Genomic DNA, 14,639 nt, shown 5'->3' with positions numbered 1-14,639 from the left:
CTACTTGAGTTCTTTGTGTATTATGGAGATCATCTCTCTGTTAGATGTGCGGTTGATGAAGATCTTTTCCCATTCTGTAGGCTGTGGTTTTGTCTTGTTGACTGTGTCCTTTGCCTTACAGAAGCTTCTCAGGAGGTCCCATTTATTAATTGTCGATCTCACTGACTGTGCTCCTGGTGTTATGTTCAGAACGTGGTCTCCGGTGCCAATTCATTTAAGGGCACTTCTTACTTTCTCTTCTAAGAGATTCAGTGTGGCTGGATGTATGTTGAGGTCTTTGATCCATTTGTACTTATGTTTTGTGCATGGAGATAGATATGGATCTATCTGCAGTCTCCTACATGTCAGCATCCAGTTATGCCAGCACCATTTGTTGGAGGTGCTTTCTTTTTTCCTGTATAATTTTAGCTGATTCATCAAAAATCAGGTGTTCAAAGGTGTGTGGATTAATATCAGGGTCTTTGATTAGATTCCATTGGTCTATCTGTCTGTTTTTGTGCTAATACCAAGCTGTTTTCATTACTATAGCTTTATAGTGGAGCTTGAATCAGGGATGGTGGTGCCTCTGGAAGTTCCTCTATTGTACAGGATTGTTTTGGATATCCTGGGTTTGTTTTTTTGTTTTTTGTTTTCCATTTAAAGTCGAGTATTGCCCTTTTAAGATCTGTGAAGAATTGTGCTGGGATTTTGATGGGGATTGCATTGAATCTGTAGATTGTTTTTGGTAAGCCCCCCCTTTTTTTGCCATTTTGCTGAATGAATGTATTAGATGTAGAAGTTCCTTGGTAGAATTTTTTGGGTCTCTATTGTAAACTATCATATTATCTGCAAACAGTGTAAGTTTAAATTCGCCCTTTCCAATTTGTATCCACTTGATCTCCTTTTGTTGTCTTATTGTTCTAGTTAGAACTTCAAAGACAATATTGAAGAGGTGTGGAGAGAATGGGCAACCTTGTCTTGTTCCTGATTTTAGAGTAATCGAGTTGAGTTTCTCTCCATTTAGTTTTATGTTGACTGTTCGCTTGCTATAGATTGCCTTTATCATATTTAGGTTTGTTCCTGTTATCCCTGATTTCTCCCAACATCTTTATCATGATGGGGTGATGGATTTTGTTGAAGGCTTTTTCAGCATCTACTGAGATGATCTTGAGGTTTTTCTTTTTCAGTTTGTTTATATGGTGGATTACATTGACAGATTGACAGATTTTCTTATGTTGAACCATTCCTGCATCTCTGGGATGAAGCCAACTTGATTACGGTATATGACTTTTATAATGTGTTCTTGGATTCAATTTGCCAGTATTTTGTTGAGGATTTACATCAATGTTCATGAGGGATATTGGTCTGAAGTTCTCTTTCTTAATTGTGTCTTTGTGTGGTTTGCGTACCAAGGTGTAGCCTTGTAAAAAGAGTTTGGCAATGACCTCTGCTTCTATTGTGTGGAATGATTTGTGGAGCATTGGTCTTAGCTCCTCTTTGAATTTCTGGTAGAATTCTGCACTGAAACAATCTGGTCCTGTACTTTTTTTATTTGGGAGACTTTTGAAGACTGCTTCTATTTCATTAGGGGTTATAGGTCAATTTAAATTGCTTATCTGTTCTTGATTTAATTTTGTGGAGCACAGATTTTCAAAGTATGACCTGATGATTCTCTGGATTTCCTCAGTGTCCATTGTTATGCCCCTTTTTTATTTCTGATTTTTTTTACTTTGTATATTCTCTCTCTGTTCGTTCAGATAAAGATTTGTCTATTTTGTTGAATTTCTCAAAGCACCAACTCTTTGTCTCATTAATTATTTGCATTGTTTTCTTTGTTTCTTTTTTTATTGATTTCAGCCCTTAATTTGACTATTTCTTGCCATCTACTCCTTCTGGGTGAGTTTCCTTCTTTTTGTCCTATGGCTTTCAGTTGTTCACTAGTGTGTGATTTTTCCAGCTTCTTTATATAGGCCTTTAGTGCTATTAACTTTCGTCTCAACACTGCTTTCATTGTGTCCCATACATTTGGGTATGTTGTGCCTTCATTTTCGTTGAATTCTAGGAATTCTGTAATTTCTTTATTTCTTCCTTGGCCCAGGAGTGATGCAATTGCATTGTTCAGTTTCCATGAGTTTGTAGGCTTTCTGCAATTTGTGTTGTTTTTGAATTCTAACTTTAAACCATGGTGGTCCAATAAGATACAGGGTTTTTTTTTCCAATTTTTTTTGTATATGTTGAGGTTTGCTTTTTTGCAGAGTATGTGGTTGATTTTTACAGAAGATTCCATGTGGTGCTGAGAAGAATGTATATTTTTTTGTGTTTGGATGGAATGTTCTATAGATGTCTGTTAAACACAATTGAGTCATAACTTCTGTTAGATCCTTTATTTTTTGGTAAGTTTCTGCCTGGTAATCCTGTCTAGTGATGAGAGTGGGGTGTTGCAGTCTCCCAGTATAAATGTATGGTGTTTTATGTGTGATTTGAGTTTTAGTAATGTCTTTAACAAATGTGGGTACCTTTGTATTTGGGTCACAGATGTTCATCATCGAGACTTAATCTTGATGGATCTTTTTCCTGTAATGAACATCAAATGACCTTCTTCATCTCTTTTGATTAATTTTAGTTTGAAGTCTAGTTTGTTAGATATTAGGATGGCTACACCAGCTTGTTTCTTAAGTCCATTTGCTTGGACCATTTGCATTTCCCAACCCTTGATACAGAATTAAAGTCTGTCTTTGAAGTTGAGGTGTGTTTCTTGTATGCAGCAGAAGGATGGATTCTGTTAGCCTGTGTCTTTTTATAGGTGAATTAAGACCTTTTATTTATTTATTTAGCTTTTCATGATGTGAGGTTATTATTGCCTATGTTTCTGTGTAGCTAACTCTTTTGGGTTGGAGATTTCCTTCCAATACTTTCTGTAGGACTGGATTTGTGGATATGGTTTTGTCATGGAATCTATTGTTTTTCTATTTTATAGTGATTGAAAGGTTTGTTGGGTATAGTAGTCTGAGCTGGCATCCGTGATCTCCTAGTATTTGAAGAACATCTATCCAGGACCCTTTGGTTTTCAGTGTTTGCATTTGAGAAGCCTGGTATAATTCTGATAGGCCTGCCTTTATATGTTTCTTGACCTTTTCACTTTGCAGCTCTTAATAGTCTTTCTTAAGGTATATGATTGGTGTTTTGTTTGTTATGTGTCAAGGTGACTTTTTGTTTGGTCCAGTCTATTTGGTGTTTGGTAAATCTCTTGTGCTTTCATAGGCATGTGCTTCTTTAGCTTGGAATGTTTTCTTCTGTGAATTTGTTGAATATGTTTTCTACTCCTTCGATCTGGGTTTCTTCACCTTCTTCTATACTTATTATTCTTAGATTTGGTCTTTTCACAGTGTCCCATATTTCCTGGATATTTTGGGTCGTGGATTTGTTGGACTTAATGTTTTCTCTTATCGATGAATCTGTTTCCTCTATTGTATCTTCAACACCTGAGATTCTCTCTTCCATCTCTTTTATCTGTTGGTTATGCTTACATCTGTAGTTCCTGATCATTTACCCAGATTTTCTCTTTCCAGCATTCCCTCAGTTTGTGTTTTATTGCCTCTATTTCAGTTTTCTCACCTTGAACTCTTTGAATTGTTTCCTTTACCCGTTTGATTGATTTTCTTGGCTTTCTTTAAAAGATTTATTGATTTCTTGCATATTTTGGTATATTTTTTCCTCCATTTCTTTGATTATTTTTGTTTGTTTTTTTCTTCCATTTCCTTAAAGAATTTTCTCATTTCCTCTGTAGGGCTTCTATCATCTTCATAAAAATTTTTAAAAGTCATTATTTCTTCTGCTTCGTCTGCTTTGGGATGTTCAAATCTTGCTGGTGTAGGGCCCCTAGACTCTGGTAGTGTCATATTAGTCTTTCTGTTGTGGTATATTATCATTTACCCTTCTCTATTTCCAGTGAGTGCAGTGGGGTCTCTCCTGGTGGGTGGAGGGCCAAGGTTCCGATGGTGACAGATGATGGATGGTTTGGTCTGTTCCTTGTTCTCTGGGGACTTGGTGGGCAGGATGGATCCAGTCAAGGGCCTCCAATGAGGAAGGGGAGGGGGCTAGTACAAGGCCCAGCACTCAAGTCTATTGGTGGGTGTGGTGCTAAGGCTCCAATGGAGGTAGATGCTGGATGATTTGGTCTGCCCTCAGCTCTCTGGGGATTTGGTGGATGGTGGGTGGGTTGGTGTCCCAGTCAAGGGCCTCCAACGAAGGGGATAGGTTGGCAGGAGAAGGCTCAGCACTCACATCTCCCAGTGGGTGTGATGCTAAGGCTTCAGTGGTGACAAATGCTGAGGTTTGGTCTGCCCCCAGGTCTCTGGGGATTTGGTCAAGAGTTATTTCTTTACTTCATCGTTTATTTAGGTTTTGTTGTTCTTTTTGTTGTTAATCTGTGAAAGACTTATTTATTTTTAAGAACAACATTTCATTGCCATCAGAGGCTTTATCACCAGTACATGGTTCTGACTACAGTGCCTACTTCAGACTGCAAAGGAGCTCAGGGTCCAGAAGTCACTGAAAGAAAAACAAGGAGGATACCTTGTTACCAAGAAAATCCTAATAGCCTAATAGAAAACTAGAGTACTGAATTCAGTTATACATTGCAGACTCAAATAAGGGCTAACCCAATATCTAGACAGTTGCTCCTACTGATTTTAAATGAACAAAAACAGATTCAGTTACAAAAGTCTATATGTTTCTTTGGTGAGTCCCTGGATGTATTAACTTTATAAGAAATTCTTTATACAAATGTTAAAAATGCTCAAAATTTCCTAATTATGTGCCATTTTTAAACTCTAAGATAAAAATAAAGTAAATTTTAAAGTAAAAATTAGGATGAGACACACAAAATAAGATAACTTTTTCTATTTCCATTGATTCATGGAGATAGCTTCAAGTGCTGAACAAAAATTATTTGCTTACTGAATTGCTTTAAAAAAAGTTGAGGACTGCCAATTTAGTGGAAGTTAGAACACATACATCAACAAGCACAAAACTTATTAAATATCCAACAGAGAGGCAAGAAAAGACTAGAGAAAAATGAGGACCCAGTCGCAAAAAGACAAACATGGTATGTACTCACTCATATATGGATTTTAGACATGGATCAGGATAGTGCCAGTTTGCACTTCCACTGATAGAGAGTCTGGGAAACAGGAAAGAACCTAAAAGATATGCATATATGCATAGTACCCAAGAGAAGAGGATGGAGACAAGATCCTCTGAATGGATGTGGAAGGAGTGGGGGGGAGTGGGACCTGGGAAGAAGAGAGGGGGTGAAAAGGAAGAGAGTTGGTCCTGGGGGAAAAGGAAGTTGAGGGGGTGGGGGTAGAATAGGGGGAAGAGGGAATCATAGGATCGAATACAGATCAGGCACCAGAGCGACCTCGAGTGATCTAAAGGGATAACACCAATTGGCAAGCTAAGCAATAGTGGAGAGACCACCTCGAATGCCCATTCCTGATAATGAACTTGATGTCTATAACCATCCGGGAGCCTTCATCCTGTGACTGATGGAAGCAGAGGCAAACACACAATTAATCACTGAACTGAACCCAAGGAACCCAGTGACAGAGAAAGAGGAGTGATGAGCAAATCGGCAAAGAATGGGCTGGCAAAACCAGCAGAGACAGCTGATCTGAACAGGGGAGAGCTCTTGGATCCCAGACTGACAGTGAGGAGGCCAGTATGGGACTGATCTGGACCCCCCAAATGTGAGTGTCAGCGAGAAGGCCTGGGCAACCTATGGGGCCCTGAGCTGTGGATCAGTGTCTATCCCTGATATACAAACAGTCTTCGTGTGCCTATAGCACAAAGAGGGATGCTCTCTCAGCCTGGACTCTTAGGGAGTGCCTGGACCCTACCCAGAGTAAAATGACAGACTCTGATATCCCCTATGTTGGAAGGATTTGGCAATAGGGTGGGAGGGTGGGGGGAAAGGGGAGTGTGGGAGGAGGGGAGAGAGAGGGAACTGGGATTGACATGTAAAACAAGCTATTTAAAATAAAAAAAAATTGAAAAAAAATGAGGACACTGGGAAAAGGGTTTTCTAGCTATGAATATTGCAACCTCCCCCCTAAACATTAATTTTCCGTTTATTTTATTTAGACATGCGGCAAGTTATTATTTTAACAAAGAAAAAAGTGGAACTGGCATAGTACAAAGAAGTTTTTCTTTCCTTTGAAATATGGCTTGGGTCTTGAGTCTATTTATGCCTTTATATTAAATTATATTAAATAATGCTGAATTGTAGGTAGGTAGCCACACAAAGGAACAAGGGTGCTTTTCTTTCTTTCCTGGCTTCCTTCACGCAGTCAGATAAAGCACAAGCTCTTCTCTACATCCTTTCCTGGTTTTCCAGTCTCACTTCTGAGTAGTGAGCCCAGCGTGCACTGGAAGGTAACATCTGAGACAGGCTGCAAAGGTGGACAGGAGAAGCGTGTCCCTCATGCCTTGATGAATCAGTGCCACACACAGAGCCCACAAGCTGAAGCCCCCTCTTCATCGTAGTGCCCTTGATCCCATCCCAGAAGTAGTCCACTTCCGTTTCCTCCCCTTTGCGTTCAGCCGAGTCGTGCTTGCACCCCGGTGAAGGCTGTTGTACCTCAGACGGGCACTTCTGGCTTGCTGTTGTCCTTGGAGAAATCTGTGTCAGAGGAGGGCCTTAATTTGAATGGTCATTACATACGCAGAACAATTATAGTAAATATATTAATAGTATTTTTAATTTTTAACTTATAAGGCCCTTGAGCTACTGTTTTTAGAGCTACATTGTGTTGTTCTTCTGAACTTTTATGATGAAATGTAAGCAAAATATAAAAAGCAGTGATAATGCAATGATATTTCTATTAATTTATATAAATTATATTTATATAATACTTTTACACTTATTTATATATTTATAGCAGACTGCATACCTAGACCGTCATTGTGGAAACACACTTCCAGTACCAAGAATAAAGTACAATTCTTGATTTTAGTCTGCCTTTGAAGGTATATAGGGGATTTGAAGCATATTTTCATAGATATTAAAATGGCTACACAAGCATGCTTCATGGTTCCATTTGCTTGGGATAACTTTTCATTACCCTTCACCAGGAGGTAAGGTTTGTCTTTGATGTTGAGCTATGTTTCTATTTTGTCAGAAGGATTAATCCTGTTTTCACATCCATTCTGTTAGCCTGTCTGTATCATCTTATTGGGTAATTGAAACCATTTATATTGAGATATAACAATTGACCAATGATTGTTGATTCCTGCTATATTTCTTTTGCTCTCATTGTTCGTGTGTGTGTGTGTGTGTGTGTGTGTGTGAGAAAGAGACAGAGACAGAGACACACACACACACACACACACAGAGAGAGAGAGAGAGAGAGAGAGAGAGAGAGAGATGCATACAGACCATTAGCCAGTCAGTTTACCTCCTTTTGGCTTTGCTGGTATGAGATTATTTCCTGTGTTTTCATGGGTGCAGTTATTCATTTTGGGTTGGAGTTTTCCTTCTATGAAGCACTTTCTGTAGAGCTATATTTGTAGATAGATATCGTTTAAATTTCATGGAATATCTTATTTTACCCATCTGTGGTAATTGAAAATCGTTCTGGGTATAGTAATCTAGGTTGGCATCTGTGGTCTCTTAGAGTCTGCAGCACATGTGTCCAGGCCCTTCTGGTTTAGAATCTTCTTAAGCATTTAAGTGTAATTTTCATAGGTCTACTTCTATGTGTTGTCATTTTCCCCTTGCAGTTTTTAACATTCTTTCTTTGTTCTGTATTTTTATTGTTTAGATTATTATGTAGTGAGGAGACTTTTTTTTTTTTTTTTTGGTTTAATCTCTTTGGTGTTCTGCATGTTTCTTTTACTTTGTGACTCTCTTCCTTCCAGATAGGGACACTGTCTTCTGTGCCTTTGACCTAAGTTTCTTCTTTTTCCACTATTCTTTATTATCCTTGTATTTGTTCTTTTGTAACATACTAGATTCTAGATTTCTTGATTTTTTTGTTTGTTTGTTTCAGGATTTTCTTTATTTCTTTTCTGGATTTACTATCCTCTTTGACTGATATATCCATTTCTTCTATTTTATCTTCAGTGCCTGAGATTCTTTCTTCCATATCCTGTATTCTGTTGGTGAAACTTGCCTCTGTATTCCTAAGATTTTCAATTTCTAAGTTTTCCTCAGTTTGTATTTTCTTTATTGTTTCTATTTCCATGTCTAGGTTTTGGATAGGTTTTATTCATTTCCTTCAACTGTTTGTTTCCTTTTATTGGTTTATTTCAAAGATTTATTCATTTCCTCCAATAGTTTGTTTTCCTCATTTTCTTTAAGGGATTCATTCATTTCCTCTTTAAAGACCTCTATCATCTTCATATAGTTGATATTAAGGTCTTTTTCTTGTGCTTCATTAATGTTGAGATATTCAGGGTCTGCTGTGCTAGGGTAGCTCACTTCTGGTGGAAAGGTAGTACCCTGGCTGTTATTGACTCTGTTCTTATGACATCATCTAGACATCTATGTTTGGGATGATTTTGGGTGCTAGGTATTGATTTCTGGGTTTGTCTAAGTTGCTTGAGTGTTATGCTCTTTGTGTTTTTTTTTTTCTTTCTGAATTTTTCCAGAGTGTGATAGCTGTGTGTTGCTCGATTTATTGGCCTGCTCTGCTGGTGTGTTCACAAGGAATGCCTCTGGTGTTGGTGACTGGGCTGCAGCAAACAGTTGAGGGAAGGAGGGTTGTAGAGGTTGGTCTGTAGATCCACAGATGTTGGCAGGAGGAAGGGAGGCTTCAGCTGGTGATCTGTTGTGTGGCACTAGGGGCAAGCCTTAGGGGATTTGGTCTGAGAGAACAGAGCGCGCCTTTGCCTTTTTTGTTCTTTCTGCTGCATCTTCCACAGTGTTCCCTGAGTCTTGGGAGGGGCTGAGCTATGAATGTTGCTTTAAGACTGAGCATTCTCAGCCAGGTATTCTTTACACCTTGTCCAGATATGTTACTCAGAGTAACTGTTTCTAGCTCTTTCTGTGTTGTTGTGAATTCCATGGCTTCATTTTTCTCAATATCTGAATAACATTACCCTGTATGACTGTAACAATTTTCATTATCCATTCATCAGTTGATGCAAATCTAGGGTGTTTCCATTTACTGGCTATTGAAAATATAATCACAATGAACATGGATTAGCTGTTGTCTCTAGAATGTGATATGGACTTGTGTGTGTGTGTGTGTGTGTGTGTGTGTGTGTGTGTGTGTGTGTGTGTATTTGTGTGTGTGTTACTGCTGGGTCATATGGTGTATTGAGAGTTAGCCTTTGAGGAAGCTCCATACTGATTTTAAAATGGTTGCACCACTTTTCATTCCCTAAGTCACTGAAATGGAGTTCTCTATTTTGGACACCAGTGCCAGCACTTGTCATTTTTTATTTTTATTTTTTGTAATTTTACACCTTCTGATTTCAGTGAGATAAAATCAGAGAGAAGTTGTAATGTGCATTTTCCCAGTGTCTAAGTATGTTAAACACTTAAGTGTTTGTCAACCTTTTTTAAAATTTCATTTTCTGAGAATTCTTTTTAGCTCTATGACCCTTGATTAATATTTAAAATATAAACACCTAAAAATTCCCCTTTCTTTCCTGTGTCCAATCACTTCATGTTCCTGTTGTGGATATTACTTTAACAGTGCAAGGATTGTTATATTTGTTTATGCTGTGGAATATCAGTATAACTATGTGAAGGTGTGTTACATTTGTTTATGGTATGTTTGTTTAATTGTGTTGCCTGCCTAAGGCACTTGATTGGTCCAAAAACCTGAACAGCCAATAGCTATGCAGAAGAGGGATAAGTAGGGCTGACTGTCAGAAAGAATAAGTAGGAGTGGGAATCTGCAGATACTGAGAATGAGAGGGGCATGCCCTTGACCAGAAGCAAGGCAGCAGACAAACAGACAGACATCAGAAGCAGGAAAGTAGGACATATGGGAAGGAGAGGTGAAAAGCCCCAATACAAAATGTAGATAAGGAGAAACAGGTTAAGCTATAGGAGTTAGCAGGAAACGAGCTAATGCCAGGCACTTATAACTAATAAGAAGTCCGTGTCATGATTTGGGAGCTGGTTGGTGACTCAAAATGTAGATAAAGAGAAACAGGTTGAGTTATAGGAGCTAGTAGGAAACAAGCTAATGCCAAGCACTCGTAATTAATAAGAAGTCTGTGTCATGATTTGGGAGCTGGTTGGTGACCCAAAAGAAAGCCTACTACTTGCCCCCACTTACTCTGTCTCAGGTTGGCTATTTCTATTTGTTATTATTATTGTGTATATATTTATATGTCTATGCACATAAACAGTTATGAGCTGCTGAGTTGATTTGCTATTTCATCTGTTTATATGATTTCAGGGCAGACAACTTTGTTTTGGATGACTGCCTAGGAGCCTCATCCCCAGGAAACAATTGTCCCCCTCAATGGTCATTAATTTCCTGTTGTACTTTGTCTAGGGAGTTGGTCTTATTAGGTCCCCCATAAACCTTCTGTGTTAGTGTGTATAATGGCCATACTTCCTCCTTCATCTGTGATCTCTTTGCAGGGCTCAGGGTCTGTCTTGCCAACTGTGGCTTTAGGTTCCCAGCACCTGCATGATTCCTGCTCTGGAAGTCCAGTTTTCCTCTTCCAGGGCCCTGTGATGGCCGTGGATGGACTGCCCTGCTGTCTCCACTGGCATTCATGCATTAAACTATACCGTGTGAGTTTTAGGCTAGTTGGAGCTTTCTAGTGAGATATTGTCTCAAGAAACATCAATGATAGTCTATTGTGGAGAGGATATGGAGAAAGGGGAACACTCCTTCATTGCTGGTGGGAGCGCAAACTTGTGTAACCACTTTGGAAATTAGTGTGGCGGTTTCTCAGGATAATGGGAATCAGTCTACTTCAATATCCAGCAATTCCACTCTTGGACATACATCCAAAGGATGGGCATTCATACAACAAGGACATCTGTTCAACTATGTTCATAGCAGTATTTTTTTGTAATAGCCAGAATCTGGAAGCAGCCTAGATGTTGCCCCAACCAAAGAATAGGTGGAGACAATGTGGTACATTTACACAATGGAGTATTACTCAGTGGAAAGAAAACAATGAAGTCTTGAAATTCAAAGGCAAATGGATGGAACTAGAAGAAACCATCCTGAGTGAGGTAACCCAGTCACAGAAAGACAAGCATGGTATGTACTCACTCATATATGGATACTAGACACAGAGCAAAGGATTACCAGCCTACAGTCCATACCTCCAGAGAAAATAGGAAGCAGGAAGTACCCTAAGAGAGACATACATGGTCCCCTGGAGAAGGAGAAATGGACAAGTGCTCCTGAGCAAATTGGGAGCACGGGGGAGGGGGAGGTGGCATAGGTAGGAAAAAGAGAAGGGGAAAAGAAGAGGGGACAGGAGAACATGAGGGACCAGAAAGACTGAGTCAGGAGAAGAATAGCGGAGAGTACGAAAAGAGATTCCTTAATAGAGGGAGCCATTATAGTTCTAAAGAGAAATCTGGCACTAGGGAAATCTCTAGAGATCCACAAAAATGACCCCAACTAAGAATCTAAGCCACAGTGTAGAGGCTACCTTAAATGCCCTTCCCCTAAAATGAGATTGATGACTACCTTAAATGCCATCCTAGAGCCTTCATCCAGTAGCTGATAGAAGTAAAAGCAGACACCCACAGAAAGCACTGAGCCGTACTCCTGGAATCCAGTTGTAGAGAGGGAGGAGGGATGAGCAAAGGAGCCAAAACCGTGTTGGAGAAACCCACAGAAACAGCTTACCTGACCAAGTGAGAACACAGAGACCCCAATTGTAAAGCTGGCGAACCAGCATTGAACTGAACTGGTACCCTCTAGAATGTGGGTACCAGTTAGGAGGCATGGGCAGTCTATGGGACCTCTGACAGTGGAACCAGTATTTATCCCTTTAGCACAAATGGACTTTGGGAGCCCATTCTCCATGGAGGGTTACTCTCTCAGCCCAGATACACCTACCACATGGGGCTATGGTTCAGTCCTAAAGCCACTGTGGACTTAGTAATATTCTTGACAAACCCTGCGTTCCTCTTATGCAGCATTGTTTCATTATCCTCCTCCTGAGTTTGTCCCATTGTAAGGTACTTTCTGCTAACCATTTCCACCATTTCCTCTCTGGAAGTAGTGTACAAGATACTATTCTTCTTAATAAACCTACTTGGCATGAGACACAGATTATGCAAGACCGCCCAAGCCCAGCTTTTATCTTTTCTACTTTCTACTTGTCCTATCTTTCTCATGCCTGTGAGCTTCACCCTGGATCCTGTCACTGAAGGTACTACTGTTTCATGTCACTGGTGCACTTTAAAAGTAATTCTAGGAATATCTTTGTTGTGTAAGTTTTCCCTTTGCCTAAGTGTCTAGACTTGCAGTCTCCTGTCACTACTTAAATTGTTCAAAGCGTGCCCTGGTGACTGAACCTAAAAGAAACCAGGATGGCAGCATATGTGGATGCAAATCTGGTCTAGGCTGGCTCCTCTTTGAGCATTAGCCAGAGGTGGATGATATCATTGAAGATATTTTTCTTTATTAATCTCTGAAGTGTCTGTAGTGATTTCTCCCTGGGAAGCCGTATTATTTCAAGAACAGCTGCATTTCCAGCCTTTTAGAAAAAATGTTTCTGAGACAAGCACTCTTATGTTGACACAAGTTACCTTGGTCCCAGTCCGTTGCTTTGCCAGGCCATGACCATGCTGTTCTCTGTACTACACCTCCAAAATCTTAAATGATTGTACCGCCTCAGAGTATCAGAATTGTCCATTTGAGTCATGTAGTCTACTATCCATTGTAATCACAGGAAAAGGATTTGCATGTGGAGCAAGCGTAGTTCTGCCTTCAGAGCAGACTGGAAGGAATTGTTGTGTTCACTGCAGGGTGAAAGAAGGCAAGCAAACAGATGCTGGAGTACAATTATGAAAAAGACCTGACTGTAGCAGGGCTAATGATTTTGTAATTTCCCAGCCTGTACTAACTGATGTCTTTCAAATGAAGAAAGACCAGACTGGTTGATGTACAATTTGGAAAGTTCAACCTGCACCAAAGAATACTGAATATGCTCAATCTTGCTTGATGGAGTTATGTCAGCTCAGAGGTTGGAGAAACAGACTCTTAACTCTGTGTGTCAGGTTACAGATGTCACCATCAACAAGTGCATATGAATAAACTCATTCAGTTTCTTATTAACGACATTCCCTCTACTAGAGAAGGCCTTCTCCTTTTCAAATTCAATATAGCTAGGTTTTTAGCTTAAAAAGACACTATTTTAGTCATTTTTAAATATCACTTGGTTTTTGTTTTAAACATTTTCTTTAAATGTTTAGCATTTTCCCTATTTGTTTATGTTCTCTAATATTTCTAGGTCATTAATAGTTTCATTCCTTTCCTCTCAAGTCCTGTTTATTTATTTCTATTAAAGGCAATGCCTGCTGCGGCTTAGACTTGCCTCATGATATGTAATTGAAAGTTGCTTTGAACACCTCCTCCTGCCTCTGCTGCCCAGTGCTGAGAAGACAGTCCTGCAACTGCTGCCAGACTGGGCCTTGAGAGCTCAGTGAGAAGGAAAAATGGAGTAGTTAGTTAATGAGTGTCGGCCAGTGTCTCTGGCTTTTGGGGGGACATGAAAATGAAGAGGGACCTGTGTAGGAGTTGAGTTCACTGACTGTCAATGAAGCTGATGTAGTAGCTAGCTCTGTCTTAATTATTAAGCAGTTTCTATGGTTTCTGCTTACCAGAGAATGTCAGGACTTGTTTCTCCTTTGGTGGCTACATGATATCTCTTCTCTTCCTCTCCCTGCCTTCCTTTCCCAGAATTTTCCTCTTCTCCTAGTCCTGCCTATCTTTCTGCCTCTATTGGCCTAACAGTGTTGTATTCATCAACAAATAAGAAAAACATATATACAGGAGGACATCCCCTATCATCTCCTCTATTACTGTCTAAATAAAAGGAAAATATTTAACTTTAGCATAGTATAATTATATATAACAAATCAGTTATCAAATAAAAACTATAGTTAACAATATTTAGTCTGTTAACATTTGGCAAAATTTAAAAAAATATTCTATCATCTACCCTATCTTTGTGAGTCTAAAGTTTTAAATGTAACTTATCTTTTATCATAACTAAGGAAAACCATAACTATCTGTCTTCAACTCCACCAAAGACCTCAGAAGGCTAATATATAAACTCTAGAACTGACATCTTGCTGCCTAGATATCCAAATATCCTCTGTAATTTCTTAACATCCATCTTCAGCCCATAGGCCATAGTGTATCTGGCACACTTCTCAGTGAAACAGGAAAATTGAAACTGTCCTGCCTCTATTGGCAGATTGTCAGTCATTTTTCTGTGTGTCCTGCAAAATGTCTGGCAGACTCTTCATGAAACAGGAACCCTTCAAGACTGTCCCATCTTGTTTTGCAAGTTCAGCAGTCACTTTCCTGTGGGTCCTGCATGTTTACATTATATAGCATACAGTCAAACAGTCTAGGCAAGAGCAGTTTCTTGCCCAAATGGCTAGTCTTGCTGTATCAAAAGCAATCTCCATAACAAGTTCCTTTGATGCCCAT

This window comes from Mesocricetus auratus, unplaced genomic scaffold (genome assembly GCF_017639785.1).
Source record: "Mesocricetus auratus isolate SY011 unplaced genomic scaffold, BCM_Maur_2.0 contig_13260_pilon_obj, whole genome shotgun sequence".
Lineage (NCBI taxonomy): Eukaryota > Metazoa > Chordata > Mammalia > Rodentia > Cricetidae > Mesocricetus > Mesocricetus auratus.
This window is presented reverse-complemented; position numbering follows the sequence as displayed.